General features: G+C 39.7%; 1 protein-coding gene and 2 pseudogenes across 1 annotated transcript in view; all 3 read left to right on the top strand.

Annotated features, from left to right (window-relative positions):
- LOC127420189 (gastrula zinc finger protein XlCGF57.1-like) overlaps positions 1-17,484 on the top strand; it is a 166,324-nt pseudogene that overhangs the window by 75,701 nt on the left and 73,139 nt on the right.
- LOC127420332 (gastrula zinc finger protein XlCGF8.2DB-like) overlaps positions 1-17,484 on the top strand; it is a 45,817-nt gene that overhangs the window by 2,548 nt on the left and 25,785 nt on the right. The window lies entirely within an intron of this gene.
- Positions 14,521-17,484, top strand: part of LOC127420326 (zinc finger protein 501-like) — a 47,341-nt pseudogene continuing 44,377 nt past the window's right edge.

Raw genomic sequence — 17,484 nt, 5'->3', positions numbered from 1 at the left:
TAAAAATAACCTTGGGGGAAACCATACTCCGCAAGGGAGCCAGTTGCCCTCTGGATATACAGCATGGATATGATGCAAATATTATTTATCTTTGTGTAATACAAGTCATGGTTTAAATTAGTAAAATGAGTAATGTAGATGTTGGTGGGCAAACTAAAGGATTTTGTATGAACTGTGAGATTAATGACTAAGTTTCTTTGAAGTCTATCCTGAATTAACTGCAGAAGTACACGTAGATGCAGTGTCTTGTGTTATTTGGCCAGTTTAGGCTTTAGTTGACAGTAATTTGTCTATGTATTCCATTTTAAGAGAGTCATGTCCATCCTATGACAGAGATGATGCAGGCAGAGGTCAGTGGAGTGCCTCGTAGTCTGACAGGTCAAAACATAAAACAAATGCAATTTGAGTAAATACATAATACAGTTTTTAAATGATAATGTTATTTATTGAAGCAAAAAAGTCCAAAATCTATATCACCCATGTGAAAAACTAACTGCCCCCTTAAACATAATAGCTGATTGTGCCACTTTTAGAAGCAACAACTGCAACCAAACGCTTCCGATAACTGGAGATCTGTCTTTCACAATGCTGTAGAGGAATTTTGTCCCACTCTTCTTTGCAGAACTGTTTAGTTTCTGGCCCTAACAACATCCCAGTGGTTGTTAATGATATAGACACGCACAAAAAAAAAAAAAAAAAAATATTAATAATAATCACACATCCATAAATGACATATACCCACCCCATTTCTCCACGAACAAGCTGAACTTCCCCATTCTTCTAAATGACCCCTGTTCAAAGGCCATCACTCTTCCCATTTCCGATCACCACTCCTGAAAAGAGGGTGCTCCATCTGACCTCCAGCCCCTTAAAATGATCTGCACACCAAACTCTGCACCTTCAACCAAACCTCCTGGATCTCAACACACCCTGAAAAGACATGAGTTATGTCTCCATCCTGTGATTAGCATCGCTAGCAGATGGGTGTGTCTTTAAGACCAAGCCTATACAATCTATAGGGGGTCCAATAGAACCGATTTGCATATTGCACACCCTTGTGTCTGTAGATGTAGACTTGATGTTTTTTAGAATCCTAGCCCACTCTCCCGCCTCCAATTCCAAGTTTAAACCTTTCTCCCATAATCTCTTGAGAGTGGTTGAGGCTCCGTCCCCCAGACTCAGAATCAGAATCAGCTATATTGCCAAGTATGTTTACACATACAAGGATTTTGTCTTGGTGACTGGAGCTTCCAGTGCACAACAATACAAAATAGCAACAAGACATAGATAATAATAGATAATAATAAAAAATAATAACAAATAATTAAAAATTGAATAGAAAATCAAAAATTAACAGGGAGTAATACACTGATGCCTCATGACCTTTTCCAAAAGCAGTAATCACCACTCTCATAGTACCTGCTGCTTTATAGGGGTGTATGCTATTCCCAAAAATAGTACAGAGGAAGTGGCGCAGCTGTAGATACCTAAAAAACGGAGATCTGGGGATCACAAAATGTTGAACCAAATTTTCAAAGGATCTCAACACTCCGCTCTCATATAGGTCACCGAGTGTAGTAACCCCCCTCACAATCCACTTTGACCAGCAGAAAGGGGACTTATTAATACATAGTTTAGGGTTCAGCCATAAGCTCAAGGCATCATTTAGATAAATATCTGAATTAAACACTATGGACACTTTTGTCCATACCAAGTGCAAATGCAAGATAATGGTGTAATTTAACTTTTTCAGTTAGATTGATTGAAAGGCTTTGCAATGACAAAATAGGGGCAAGAACTTCCTGTTCAATACAAAACCAGGGAGGGGCTCTTTCAGGTAGAAGCGACCAATGAGCCAAATGTCTTAGACCGAACGCATAATAATAAACCAAATCTTGGGTAGGCCTAGCCCACCTATGTCATTCGGCCTATGCAGCTTACTGAAATGTAATATGGGACGCTTACCATTCCAAATGAAAGACTTCGCTATGCTCTCAAATTGCTTGAAATAAGAGAGGGGGACATCTATAGGGAGAGATTGTAACAGGTAGTTAAATTTTGGAATACAGTACATTTTAATAACATTAGCCTTCCCAATCATCGATAAATGTAATGAAGCCCACCTGCCCACATCGCTCAAACCTTTTTATTAAAGGGTCAAAAAGGTACTCTAATTAAATCAGACAAATTTGCTGGGTATAAAATACCCAAATACTTAATGCCCTGTTTGGGCCACTGGAAGGCGCCCGGCTGAAATGCCATTATACTGGGCAGCACACTGTTAGAGCCAAAGCTTCGGATTTAGACTAATTGACTCTGTATCCTGAGAACTTAGAAAAGGAATTAATCATTCTGTGGAGGCAAGGCATAGATCTAGTAGGGTCAGAGACGAATAATAAAATATAATCAAAAACAAGATTATAAAGACCACATTCCCCATTAGTGCAACAGTCAAACCCCAAACTTCCCCCCGAACCAGACAAACAGAAAAAAGAAAAACGTGCACATTAACCCCACGCACGACAGCGTCAACTGGCGTCCATCCATCAAACAGTCCATGTACGCCTACGAGAGTCCCCGCAACTAATTTGCCATCTGATTGCTCAAGTCTGGTGCTTCTGTACAAATTTTGTCAGGCAAAATGACATATGAGAAATAACTTTGTAAAACAAACTCCAGCAAATAGGCAGAATAATCACAAAGAATGTGTAGATTCATTCACAGAACTGTCTTGAAGGGGTGTTCCTCCACAAAACAAACTCCAGCCTCTAGCGGAACCAGCACAAAAAAAGGCTGTTTAGTTTCCTCAGACAGTCAAACAAATGTTCTGTTAGCTGGCTGTTCATAAGTGCAGCAGATGACCTAATCCTTCCAATGTCCTACAAAAAATAATCCACAAAACAAACTCCAGCCAATAGGAGGCATAAACACAAGGCATGTGCAGATTCATCCACAACTGTCCCGAAGGAGTGTTATTCCACAAAACAAACTCCAGCCGCTAGGCGGAACCAGCACAAAAAGAAACAAGAAAGGCGCCCAGCTTCCTCGGACGGTCAAGTGAAACACACCATGACTTCTTCAGTCCATCAGTTTTATGAAAGACATCGCTTGCTGTGGGCATGCAAATACCCTGTGGCCATCCTTATTATCCATTCTCAATTTTGCCGGGAACATAAGTGCAAAAGCGATTCTCCGTCAATGCAAAGGTTTCTTGAAGGAGTGTTATTCCACAAAACAAACTCCAGCCGCTAGTTGGCACCAGCACAAAAAGAAACAAGAAAGGCGCTCAGCTTCCTCAGACAGTCAAATGTATGTTCAGCGAGTCAAGCTCACTTGGGGGCAACATGAAAATAACCAAATGGTTTACTAACCCCACTGTCTCTGTGAAAGACAATGCTTGCTGTGGGCATGTAAATACTTTGCCACCATCCTTAGTGTCTATTTTCAATTTGGCCAGGAACATTAGTGCAAAAGCGACCTTCCATTGATGTAAGAGTTTCTTGCATTCCTTGAATCGATCACTTTTCTCTATTGTTGAATTCGCAAAGTCTGGGAACAAGAAAATGTTATGATTATTCCAAGGAAGCCTTCCGTTGCACAATTTGGACGTTGTTTTGCCGATTACGATTCTCAAGCTTGTCCCATACGTGCTGCAAATCTACTTTGGTTGCTAGCGGGTTAGCAGCTAATTCCCTCTATGATGACTTCAGATAATCGATCCATTTCTCGACCTCCCCGATTCTTGTAACCAATTTCGCCTCCATGGAAGTAATCGATCGACGTATTACCTCAAGATCTTCCAAGTCCACCACAACTTTCGCCAGCATTACAAACATGCTGGGCAGCTGGCATTGATTTTCTCCTGCCGCACCGTCCAAACCAAGTCCCTGGTCTGCGGGCCTGTCTGGGGTATCAGCTTGAGCATGTAAGTGTCTTTTAGTATCTCCAAAGCCTGAGGATTTTGAATTCTTTGACATGTTGACTTCTTAGAAAGTTATGTTGCAGGGTTTTTCGAATCTCACTGGTTTAATACACAAAAATAATTAAAAACTAGCAAAGTGCACAAGAGCTTTTCGTTCACACGTCCAACCCCCGCATGGTGCCACGTGACTCCCCCCGGACGCATGGTTTTGGACGCAGCCTTGAAGTTGCACTCACGTGCTCATGCGGATCCAGCGCGAGCCTCAATCACCTGACAGTTTAAACTTCCTGGATCGCCTACTTGGAATGTCACAGACTGACAGTCATGATTTATGAACGAGAGGAACTTTTGATCCTGATCCTGAAGTTTTTGATTCTGGCTGATTGACTACATGCTTCAGAGGAAGATTTTAGATGAGCACTCGATGGGAAGAATTATGCTGGATTTTCATGAGGTTCTTCAATGACATCTGTTTAAACGAGACATTTGCAAATGGTAGACAGCTCCATAAGAGACCACTGCAAAATTATCAGTTTCTCTGGATTTGCTATTTATAGGTATGCGTTTGAGTAAAATGAAAATATTTGTTTTATTCTATAAAGTATTGACAACATTTTTTTCCCAAATAAAAATATTGTCATTTAGAGCATTTATTTGCATAAAATGACAAATGTCAAAATATCAAAAAAGATGCTGTGTTTTCAAACCTTGAGTAATGCAAAGAAATCAAGTTCATATTCATTTTTAAACAACACAATATTAATGTTTTAACTTAGGAAGAGTTCAGAAATCAATGTTTGGTAGATTAACCCTGATTTTTGTTCACAGCTTTAATACGTCTTGGCATACTCTCTACCAGTCTTTCATATTTCTGTTGGCTGACTCTATGCCACTCTTGGCGCAAAAATTCAGGCAGCTCGGCTTTGTTTGATGGCTTGTGACCATCTATCCTCCTCTTGATCACATTCCAGAGGTTTTCAGTGGTCCTCCATCCACACATTGATTGACCTGGCTGTGTGGCAAGGAGCATTGTCCTGCTGGAAAAACCAGTTCTCAGAGTTGGGGAACATTGTCAGAGCAGAAAGAAGCAAGTTTTCTTCTAGGGTAACCTTGTTACCTGGCTTCATTAATGCGTCCTTCACAAAGACGAATCTGCCCGATTCCAGCTTTGCTGAAGCACCCCCAGATCATCACCGATTCTCCACCAACTTTCATAGTGGGTGAGTGACACTGTGGCTTTTAGGCCTCTCCAGGTCTCAATCTAACCATGTGGAGGATCTGTGATGATCTGGGGGTACTTCAGCAAGGCTGTGATCGTGGAAAAGATGTTACTGTGTTTCAGAAGGGGCAAATTATTGGCCTGCATCAGCAAAGAAACAGCTAAGCAGATTGCTGAAATCACTGGAATTGGGTTAAGAAATGTCCACAAGAAAGCCACTTGTTAGTGAGGCTAATCGGACAACACCTACTTCAATTTGCTAGGGAGCATAAAGATTGGACTGTGGAGTAATGGAAAAAGGTCATGTGATCTGATGAGTTCAGATTTACCCTATTCCAAAGCGATTGGCCCGTCAGGGTAAGAAGTGAATCGTATGAAGCAATGTACCCATCATGCATAGTGCCCACTGTACAAGCCTCTGAAGGCAGTGTTATGATCTGGAGTTGCTTCAATTGGTCAGGTCTAGTCTCAGCAACGTTATGCAGCAATAAAATAAAGTCAGCTGACTTTATCAGTGTACTGAATGACCAGGTTATCCCATCAATTGATTTTTCTTCCCTGATGGCACGGGCATATTCCTGGACGGCAATGCCAAGATTCATCGTGCTCAAATTGTGAAAGAGTGGTTCAGGGAGCATGAGGAATAATTTTTACACATTAATTAGCCACCATAGAGTCCTGACCTTAACCCTATTGAAAGTCTTTGGGATGTGCTGGAGAAAACTTTACAGAGTGGTTCGACTCTCCCGTCGTCAATACAAGATCTCGGCCAAAAATTAACGCAACTCTGGATGGAAATAAATGTTGTGACGTTGCATAAGGTTGTCAAAACAATGCCACAATGAATGTGTGCCATAATAAAAGCTAAAGGCGGTCCAACTAAATATTAGTTAATGCAACTTTTTTTGGCCAGGCAGTGTACTATTCCTCTTTAGAAATTAACATAGTTGGGAGGACACTACCTTTTCTAGTATTTTTGACATAAACGGGAGATTTGAAATCGGTCTATAATTAGCCAGTTGTCCAGGGTCAAGATGTGGCTTCTTAATAACCAGTTTGATAACTGCCATTTTAAAGTTTGTTGGGACATGTCTTAAGGATAGTGAGGAGTTAATATTATTAAGAAGAGGTTCTGAGATGACATGGAATACCTCTTTGAAGAGTTTAGTTGGTATTAGATCTAGCATACATGTTGTGGCTTTTGATGTTTCAATAAGTTTTGTTAGCTCTTCATGATCTGTGACAGCGAAGAAACTTCAATCCTCGGGAAAATTCTGAGACACTTTTTTCTGAGGTACAGTGACAGACCATTGCATAATTCCAATATTATTTCTGATGATTTCAGTTTTATCAGTAAAGAAATTCATGAAGTCATTACTATTGTGCTGTGGCAGAATATCTGGTTCAGTCAAGACTTTATTCCTAACCAATTTATCCACAATACTGAAGAAACACCTAGGATTGTTGTGGTTATTTTCTATGAATTTGCTAAAATATGCTGATCTGGCAGCTTTTAGTGCCTGTCTGTACTACAGTCACTGTCCTTCCATGCACCGCAAAATACCTCAATTTTGTATTCCATTTTTCAGAGCTTCGGTACTTTGGTACCAAGTTAATACTAAAATAAAAAAGATGTAATGGTAGCAGTGTTTCTGCAGTACCGGTAATACCAAGCACTGACTCAATCCACTACCAGCGCGCCATATGACTGACACATAACAGCTTTAAAATGCTCTCAGGCTTATTTTGATTGTGTGCTCTGTTACTGTTTTTATACTGAAATTGACAATTAATCAAATTAAAATCGTGACGTGTCATGGTGCGAGAGAGACAGGACCCAAAAGTTGAGATGAATTAGTTCAATTGGATTTATTAACACAACAGAAAAGTTCTTTCTTCAAACAAAACAAAGTCAAGCCGGATGAATTTTCTCCCCTGAGACGCGGGCAGAGACCATGGAATCCTTCTCCATGGGAACTGGGCAAAGCTCCGGTGAAGGCGCAGGCAAACGTGAAGGTAACCACAGACACCTGTGCAAGCTCCAGCTACACGAGAGCACAGTTAATCATAGACAGCAAACAACACCTTCACATTTGAACACAGTGACAATAACAAACAATGGTCCGACATCGGACATGATTCATGAAGGGATTTAAATAAGCGGGTAACAAACAAGGGGCAGGTACTGCTCGCAGCTGAAGGTTATAATGATCAGCGTTCCCATAGAAACAATCGGGGTTCTGCTGGAAACTTGGATTCAGCATTAAACTCTGTTTCAGCATGAGCACAGACAGTGATGGGGGAACAGCCTCCGTAACTGTGAGTACTGGCAGTGATGAGGGAACAGTGTCCGTGGCTGTGAGCACTGGCAATGACAGGAACTGCCTTCGCAGCTGTGAGCACAGGCAGGGACATGGGAATGACCTCCGTGGTCATGGGCAGTGGCAGGGGAACAGCCTTCGTGGCTGTGAACACAGGCAGGGACAGGGGAATGACCTCCATGGTCATGGGCACTGGCAGGGGACCAGCCTTCAGGCTGTGAACACAGGCAGAGACAGGGGAATGACCTTCGGGGTCGTGAGTACTGGCAGTGGCAGGCAACCATCCTCCATGGTCAGGGGCACTGGCAGGGACAGGGGAGAACAGTCTCAGTGGCTGCGAGTTCGGCAGCGACTGCGGAACGGCCACCTTGGTCGTGGTACTGGCAGTGGCAGGGGAACAGCCTTCGTGGCTATGAACATAGGCAGGGACAGGGAAACGGCCCCAATGGCTGCAGAAGCTGACAGTGGCAGAACATTGGGCCTCTGGCTCCTCCTCCCCCGGACGGTGATCGGTTCATCATACCACAGCCTGACTGGGTCGAACACTCGATAGAGCTCTGAGCCGAAATCTAGGAACGAAGTGCAACAAGGGCATTTATTGTCACACATGGCGGTTCCCCACTCCACAGCCTCTCTGGTGAAGTGCACAATGATGTACAAAAAGGCGAGACAGGATCCCTCACATGAGAACGGAGCTGGAGGGAAGATGCATGCCTGTGGGCACCAAGGGGCGTGGGCAGCCGACGAAGCCAAGGGGGGTGTGTCCTGAGGTGAGCCGGGATCAGATATGTTGAGTTCAGCAAGCTGTGATGCCATCCTTGCCAATACACAGCTCGAACGTCACTGTAAATTGCAGCAACACCTCCTCCTTCACCCTTCAGATGAGGCTTATTTTTACAACAATAATAACCTGGGGGAGTAGACTCATTTAAACTAATATATTAATCCGGTGTAAGCCAGGTTTCAGTCAAATAGAGTGCATCCAAAATATTATCTGTAATAATTTTATTTACAATTAGTGCTTTGGTTGAAAGAGATCTCATGTTTAGTAGCCCTACCTTTATATGATGTTTATCTTTCTATTTTTTGTTTTTCAAGTTTTACTACTTTCTAAATTATTTAGTGAGGGGTTTTTGCTTGGTAGGTCGGGGAACAGACACATTCTCTGTGATATCTAGGTGATATAGTCTCTATATGATGTAGTTTATGTGATTTGTGTGATGTCTCAAGACAGCTAGCAGATGTTCGGATTAGCCAGTTTGTCTGCTTCATGACCTGGGCCCCAGTTAGTCAAATACTATCACTATTAAGACTATGAGCCAAATTTCCAGACAGGAGTGTGGCACCTTCCCTGTAGGGATGGAGTCCATCTCTCTTTAGCAGGTCAGGTCTACCCCATAAACTCTTCCAATTGTCTATAAATCCTATGCTACACTAATTTGCTATAAACCTTGTCACCATGATTAGCAGGGAGGGGGCCAGAGCATATTACAATGTCTGACAAGTTTCTAAAATTTTCTCTTGTGATCTCCAACTGGTTAAGTTGGACATCATTAGTACTGACATGAATAACAGTTTTAGAAAATCTATGTTTAGCATTAGTCAGCACTTGTACATTTAATCTGATGTTAGATGCCCAAGCCTCCAAAATGCATTTAAAAATAATGGCTGGAGTCTCCATGTTCCTTACAATAGAATCACTTATTACCAGGGCGCTTTCAACATGATTCTCATTGGGTGCATAACTGAGGAGGGAGAATCGATTGGAAACCCTAATGGGAACGGGAGAGTGGTGTTGCTGAATACATCATAATCGCTGATTTTGTCAGTCAGAGAAACATTTGTCAGATAAGTTGAAATGTTCATGGTATATTTTTTCAAAGGGATTCGACTGGTGTCAGGGTAAAGTCTGAGTCCACACTTTTTTGAGACCAAGTTCAAATGCTCCCAAGTCCATGACAAAACTAAGACCATAAAAATACGGTCTCGGTCTCGAGTTTTACAACATTGATGAATAGAGTCAGCCGAGAGCGGCGCGCACAGAACCCATTGTGGTGCCTGGGTAAAGTATAAACAAGGCTAAAAGTGTATCAAGCTCGCATTTTAAAATGTTAAATTGAGAGAAAACCCTGATAGGGCAATATTTGGTTGCACGTTCCTGTGCTTGTCTTGAATCGATCTTGGGATTTAAGAATTGATATCGGGAACGTTCAAATAAACATTGCAAAGCATCAGAAAATCTATATTTTTATCATTAACTTCTTTCAATTTTGAGTACTTGATACTGTTGTTAAAATCTTGTTTTCTTAATTTGTGTCTTTGTTATATTGTATTTATTTGTTCTGTTTTTTTTTTTGTTTTGTTTTTTTTTATTTGTTCCTTTTGTTCTTAATTACTCACTGTTTACATCCTGAATAATTACTTGAAAAATTTAAACAGTGTTTACAAAATATAATTTTTTTTTATACGTTTTTGCTTTGGTATTGAGAATCATCAAATTTCACTGATAAAGGTACAGACTACTGAAATTTTGTATCATGAAAGCACTGTAGATCATACTTATACTATAATACTTACTATAATAACATAATGAAAGTAGATCTCTTGCCATAGAAGTTTGAGCACACTTGGGATAAATATATATATCTTGCACTCCAAAAATCAAAAATATATATGAAACATTTGTGTTCTGCCATTTAAATTGGGGTTCAATTTGATGTTTCACATTTGTCCTCCTTGAATAAATTTTTGACAATTTACTGTGTTCATTGTAGAGCTGATGGAAGTGAAAGAGGAACGTCAAGAACTGAATGAAGTGGAGGAGAAACGTCAGTATCAGAAACATCATGATTTCACAACTGCAAATAAATCTTTGAGTGGCTCAAAGACTAAGAATTTCTCACCAAAAAAGCCTCAAAGAAAAGTATCCAAGAAATCTCTTTCTCAGTGTGGAAAAAGTTTCACTTTTAAAAGCAATCTTAATAAACACATGAGAATTCACACTGGAGAAAAGCCTTTCTCATGCCTTCAGTGTGGAAAGAGTTTCTCACAGAAAAAAAGTCTTAATGTGCACACAAGAGTTCACACAGGAAAAAAGCTTTTCACATGCCATCAGTGTGGAAAAATTTTCATTATTAAAAGAACCCTTGATGTACACATGAGAATTCACACTGGAGAGAAGCCTTACACGTGCCATCAGTGTGGAAGAAGTTTTGCATATGTAGCTAGTCTCAATAATCATCTCCGCTGTCACTCTGGAGAAAAACCATTTGAATGTGATCAGTGTGGTAAAACATTTGTTTTGAATTCAAGCTTAAAACTGCATCTGAAAACTCACACAAATGTGAAGCCATACAAGTGTTCTTTTTGTGGAAAAAGTTTTGTAAACCCGTCCTATTTTAAAGAACACCAGAAAATACATACCGGTGTGGGTGCTCATATGTGTTTTGAATGTGGGAAGACCTTTATTACAGCCAGCATATTGAAACAGCACCAAAGAATTCATACTGGAGAAAAACCTTACAAGTGCTCACACTGTGGAAAGAGCTTCAATAAGTCAGAAAGCCTGAAAGCACACGAGACAAATCATACTGGAGAGAAACCTTACAAGTGCTCACACTGTGGAAAGAGATTCACTTGGTCACAAAACCTGAAAACACACAAGAGAATTCACACTGGAGAAAAACCTTACAAGTGCTCACACTGTGGAAAGAGTTTCACTCACTCACATAACCTGAAAACACACAAGAGAATCCATACTGGAGAGAAACCATACAAGTGCTCACACTGTGGAAAGAGTTTCACTCAGTCACACGACCTGAAAGCACACGAGAGAATCCATACTGGAGAGAAACCTTACAAGTGCTCACACTGTGAAAAGAGTTTCACTCAGTCTCAAAACCTGAAAAGACATGAGAGAATCCATACTTGAGGGAAACCATACCACTGCTCTTCATGTGGGAAAAGTTTCAACCAATCAGATCAGCTACAGAAACATGTAAAAAAGTATTGCCTAAGTGATCACTGTGATTAAAAATGACCTTAATGGAAACACAAGTATATATATTTTTTTATCAAGTAATTTTTTTTTTCTGTCTTTGCTGTTGACTAAAACCTTTGTTTCAGTAAAAATAATACTTTAACCTTCATATTCAGTTGTCCACAGTTCTTGATGAATAGCCTCCAGGTTCTGAAGGGTCTTTGGTTTATTGCATGGTGAATGTTGCATTTTCTTTAGTAAAGTAAAAGCTAAACTGGATATTGTAATTTTCAGTTCACTTTCACGTTGCTTACTTGACGTTACTTAGATGATATGATGGTAGGGGTTGCTCCTAATTGATTAAGGGTTAAAAGGATGTTTTGGTCATTGTTGACTAGTTTTCAAAGTAGGTTGTAACACCACATAAGAAACAGCACTAGGGAATAGTTGAAGGAAAATGCTAAGGGAGACATTGCTTTAAACTTCTAGGTATTCAATGTTATTTCCATTGTCTAGTTTTTTTATACATGACTGGTGAAATATGGACTAACATGGGAGATGCTCTTCCATTCATTTCATTAATATCTGTTCAGCTAATTTAGAACTGGGCTGAGTTCTTTTTGAGGCAGTGCCGGTCAACCGATTAGGCGACATAGGCAACTGCCTAGGGCGCCATCGCTTTGGGGGCGGCGATCTACTGGGCTAATTTCAGCATTTGTCCAGTCTGCTTCGATAAAATGCACCCTTTGCATTACAATAATGTGTTGTGGCGCCCTCCACAGAACATCTAGACCGTGTAGTGAATGCCTTACTACCATACTACTCTTGCTGTTATATCTGTGTTTGGCAAAAACAGTGAGAGTAGTATGGATAGTATGCCATCGTGAACATTGCCATAGAGTCACGAGTACAGGACTCGTGAATCGGAGCGATGTCCAATGCGTGAGTAATAATCACTCTTAATCACAGCTGCAGATGGTGAGGTCTCCTTATTGCACCTCAAAAAAAAAGTTGTCATTTGGAAGGATGTTACAGTTAATCGGCCACTTAACAGTATTGGTCCTCTAATCACTTCCTATGACTCGATCGGTGGTCTCATAATTTGGCCAATCACAAAGGCAGCAAAAGACCCAAGGATCCTTTAAGATGTCAGTATCACTGTCATGTAATCACAGGTGTGTGGATCACTGGCCAAATGTTGTAACACAAAAAACTTGATTCGCCAGTAAAGAATGATTCGGTGTGAGAGGTATGAAAATCTTGTGTGAATGCTGTTTCACACGGGACACTTTCCCTTGCCATCCTGCATTTCTGAAGTCCACCACCAGTTCAGCTGCAGATATTGAGGTCTCCTTATTGCACCTCAAAAAAAAGAAAAAGTTGTCACTTGGAGCAAAGCCGAGAAATTTGACTGATTCAAAGTGGGCCACACCCTCTGAATGTATGAAGAGAAGCAATGAACAGACAGCATGCAAATATCATGTAATTTACAAGTATTGTATGATGATCCCTAAATGAAAACATGATCCGGAGGCTGCTAAACAAAAAAATCAAGCATCCAAAAAATGTTATGATGCAGGTATAGGAGTGGTCATCTGTATAGAGTGATTATAACATCATTTAACTGTGTGGACGTTAGGTGTTTTGGTCACTAAATGATGTAACCCTACTGTTCCCTTTTGGGCATAGATACAGTATAATGATAACACGGGTTACAAGATGAGGTGTATTCAGACAACACTGCTAATTTATAATTGGGCTGAGTTGCCAGGGTCATATTGAAAAGCTGCTGCTTGCTAGCCTGAGTTAAAAGAGCCCAACCCCATGTCTCTGTGATAATTCTGGCGCTGAGAAATAGGTGTTGCTACGTGGTTGCTAGTGTGCTCTTCAAGACTGCTAGGGTGTAGGCTGATTCTTAATGTCTGCTTGTGAGTCAGAAGAGCAATCTAATTATTGTTTACATAGTTTCTGCCAAAATACCATAATTACTGCAGTTATTATTACTAGTCCTTAACTTTTACATTCATATGGTAAGACTTTCAAACTATGTAAGAAGCTTACAGAATCTTTGTCTTCTGAATAATACCTCGTTACCACAGTGTTATTGTAGAGACACCTGTAAATAAAAACCTTTTTTTCTTTTTTTTTTTTTTTTTGGCATTAACTATACAGCAGTTGCCTTGGTACATGTATGTAGGGGCAACAAAATATGATGCTTTGAGAAAAAATTATTAAGTGATCTCTTATTCCAGATTTTATCGAGTTAAAATGTATTTTTTATGTATATATCTACAATTTGAGAATGTGTTTGTATTCATGTTCAAGTTTTTTTTTTAAGTCTTTGAAAAAAAGATTTGTCATAAAAGTGTATAAATAAACGGATATAGCAAATACAGTATATTGTACGGTGTTGTATTAGTTTGGGTTCCAGGTAAACTCAACATTTCTTACTTCTGTCTTATAAGAAAGCTTAAGAACCCCTGCCTTAAATACATCTTTAGCAACTTTATACTTGCATCTATGAGATTTTGAGAATTGAAAATGTGAAAGCATTTTAATCATATTTATATAAATAATAAGTTACATTTAGAATTTTGTTGAACTTTGAATATTTCTGTATCAACTTGTCTTGTCTGGTGTGTGTATAAATATTGTCTGATGTCACTATTAAAGCCCATCATTCATAATCTGAGGATCTGTCTGCTGTTTAATTTGCATTTACTAACAAAGATTTTGGTATTTAGAGAAATTATGTCTCTACTGTGGGTGTGTCTTCAATGTAAATGACACGCTCCTGAATCTATTCCTATTGTTTACCATTGGATAATGTTTATTCTGTTTATTCTGGTCTGGATAATCTCATGTGTTCATTAACATGGTGTTTAGGTTTCGGGTGATCCGATCACATGTGGTCAGCCCTAAATACAGATCTAAACAGGGTCTAGACCAACAGAATCCAGTCCAATGTGTGTGTGTGTGTGTGTGTGTGTATAGATAGTAAATGTAGGAAAAGTCACCAAACCTCATTCCACTGAGATGAAGGGAACCATGTTTTTTTAAAGAAGCAAAGTACAAAGGGATCAAAAAAAGACCCCAACAGAAGATTAGGGTAAAGTAGAATAGATCACACATGTTGTAAGCAAAGGAAACAGTAGGTGGTGGTATGTGCCTGAGTCTCTAAAGAAGAAGAAGAAGAAGAAGAGGAACTCAAATTTTTAAAGTGGAGCATTGTGAATTTAAGTGTTTTTCTACTTTGTGTTGTGGGAAATCAAACTAAGGTAAATTTCATGAACGTTTCTAAAGTGTTTGTTATAATATTGTGACTGTACATGAATACACACATTACTGAGTTGAGATTGTGATTTTAGTGAAAATGTTTTTACTCCTTAACAGATATTAACATATAATCTTTTCATAAGACTCTAAACACATGTTATTCATCAGTGCCAGCTTCTGCCAGCCAGTGAGAGATTAAACCCCTATCATTCACTGCACAGAGCGAACAACACAAAGCTGAACTCTTTGTGCTTGTGCGACACATTTAAAGTGTAGAGATGCGCTTGATGCCAAGTTGGCACTCAGTGGGTCACGAGAATGGTTTGTCCACTATCTTGCTATCTTGCACATCCCTCTGCGTGGCAAAGGTGGCATGTGTGCCTTTGGTTGTCGACCCCTGGGCAAGCCTTTTACACTACTCCTCAACGTACATATAGTCCGTTCCCTAACCCATATAATTATATGATTAAACGTATAATTATATAATGATCTTTTGGGGTTTGATAAGAGAGTGCAGGTGGATGTGATCTATGCTGGAGAACAGCAGATGCTGCAGACACCAGTGAAGATGAAGATGTGTTCAGTGAAGCTGCTGGACTGCAGGAACCTGATGAAGATGAGAGGAGAAACCACAGCAAAACAACAACAGAGTGATGATTTTATTCATTCAGGTATGTTTCATCCTTTTAATGTTGTTTTACATTCACACATTACCTACTTATTAAGCTAATATTTTAATAATTACACACAAGTTACTATACAAATCTAGAAGACCACATGACACTGGGTTTTTGTAGATAGAAAGGTAGATGAAAGCATTTCAATGCATTAAGGCTGTTGTCAACTCAATTAAAAAGAAGCTGTAATTTCTGAATGTCTTAAAGTCATCATTGTGCTGTTTAGATGAATAACGTGTTTGTAGATTATGCCTTAAAAATATATTTAAAAATAACCTTGGGGGAAACCATGCTCAGCAAGGGAGCCAGTTGCTCTCTGGATATACAGCATGGATATGATGCAAATATTATTTATCTTTGTGTAATTCAAGTCATGGTTTAAATTAGTAAAATGAGTAATGTAGATGTTGGTGGGCAAACTAAAGGATTTTGTATGAACTGTGAGATTAATGACTAAGTTTCTTTGAAGTCCATCCTGAATTAACTGCAGAAGTACACATAGATGCATACGCATCCTATGACAGAGATGATGCAGGCATGTTGTGGAATATTTAAGGCTCTTTCCCTCTCAGTAAGAAAACTATTGAAGTCAGGGGTTCCAGATGTCAAAGGTTAGACATTATTGAGCAAAACAACAAAGCCGAGACGCCAACTGTATCGTCTGATCCTCTCATTCAAAGCTTACTTGTTTATACACTTCTGTTATCACACATTACCTCATAAGCACACCCCTCCTGTTATCTTAGCCAATAAGCATGCTTCTCCACTCTCCTTGTTCGCCACCATTATTTCACAGACTCTCTGACTTCTTTTCAATGGTGGAATTCTGGCAGTTAGTCTATTTTTAAAAATAACCTTTTAAATTAATTTATTATGAAAGTATACAATAACTTTAACTATTGTCTGTGCCATTCAGTGCTTTGAAGAGTACTCTCTCCCTAGTACTTTTCTGTCATGGCTGAGTGCCCAGGTTTCTCTCAGCAAGGTCACGAAGACCTTACAGACTCATCCTTATTTTCCTGGATTAAAATAATGCTCAAACTATTCTATATAAGCACTTTTTCTATGTTTGATATATAAAAATATACTATAACATACAGTGCATCCAGAAAGTATTCACAGCGCTTCACTTTTTCCACATTTTGTTATGTTACAGCCTTATTCCAAAATGGATTAAATTCATTATTTTCCTAAAAATTCTACAAACAATACCCCATAATGACAACGTGAAAGAAGTTTGTTTGAAATCTGCAAATTTATTAAAAATAAAAAATGAAAAAAATCACATGTACATAAGTATTCACAGCCTTTGCCATGACACTCAAAATTGAGCTCAGGTGCATCCTGTTTCCACTAATCATCCTTGAGATGTTTCTACAATTTGATTGGAGCCCACCTGTGGTAAATTCAGTTGATTGGACATGATTTGGAAAGGCACACACCTGTCTGTATAAGGTCCCACAGTTAACAGTGCATGTCAGAGCACAAACTTTCGATTTCCTCGTTCTTAGCTTTGATTTATACTTTGCATTTATTTAGGTTATAAGGTTTGCAACTTCACTAAAACAATGTTAGAGCTCCATAGCCTCAGGCCTGTTGCTTATTTCGCAGATTCCCAAATCAGCATATCATGAAGCGCATTTTGGGTTGAGCGAGCGGCACTGAGCGGCCTTTGATGACATTGTATATCACCCATGTGAAAAACTAACTGCCTCCTTAAACCTAATAGCTGGTTGTGCCACTTTTAACAGCAACAGCTGCAACCAAACACTCCCGATAACTGGAGATAAGTCTTTCACAACGGTAAAGATGTGAGGAGACAGGGACAGACTGAAAGGAGTTGTGCTCATCTTGCCTTCGAGGGATGAGCATACCAGTACAAGGTCTTGTACTGGTATGCTCATCCCTCGAAGGCAAGCCGAAGAAAGGGTCTGTGTCGAGGAAGAATCGATACGTGAAAGTATGCATCCTTCAGGTCGATGGCCACGAACCAATCCTGATGTCGTACAGATGTCAGGATGCGCTTCTGCGTCAACATCTTCTATGGAAGCCTGTGTAAGTCTCTCTTTAAGGCACGCAGATGCAGGAAT

Source organism: Myxocyprinus asiaticus, chromosome 29 (assembly GCF_019703515.2).
Source record: "Myxocyprinus asiaticus isolate MX2 ecotype Aquarium Trade chromosome 29, UBuf_Myxa_2, whole genome shotgun sequence".
In the NCBI taxonomy this organism is placed as follows: Eukaryota; Metazoa; Chordata; class Actinopteri; order Cypriniformes; family Catostomidae; genus Myxocyprinus; species Myxocyprinus asiaticus.
The sequence above is the reverse complement of the archived record's forward strand: the minus strand, read 5'-3'. Positions and strand labels throughout refer to the sequence as shown.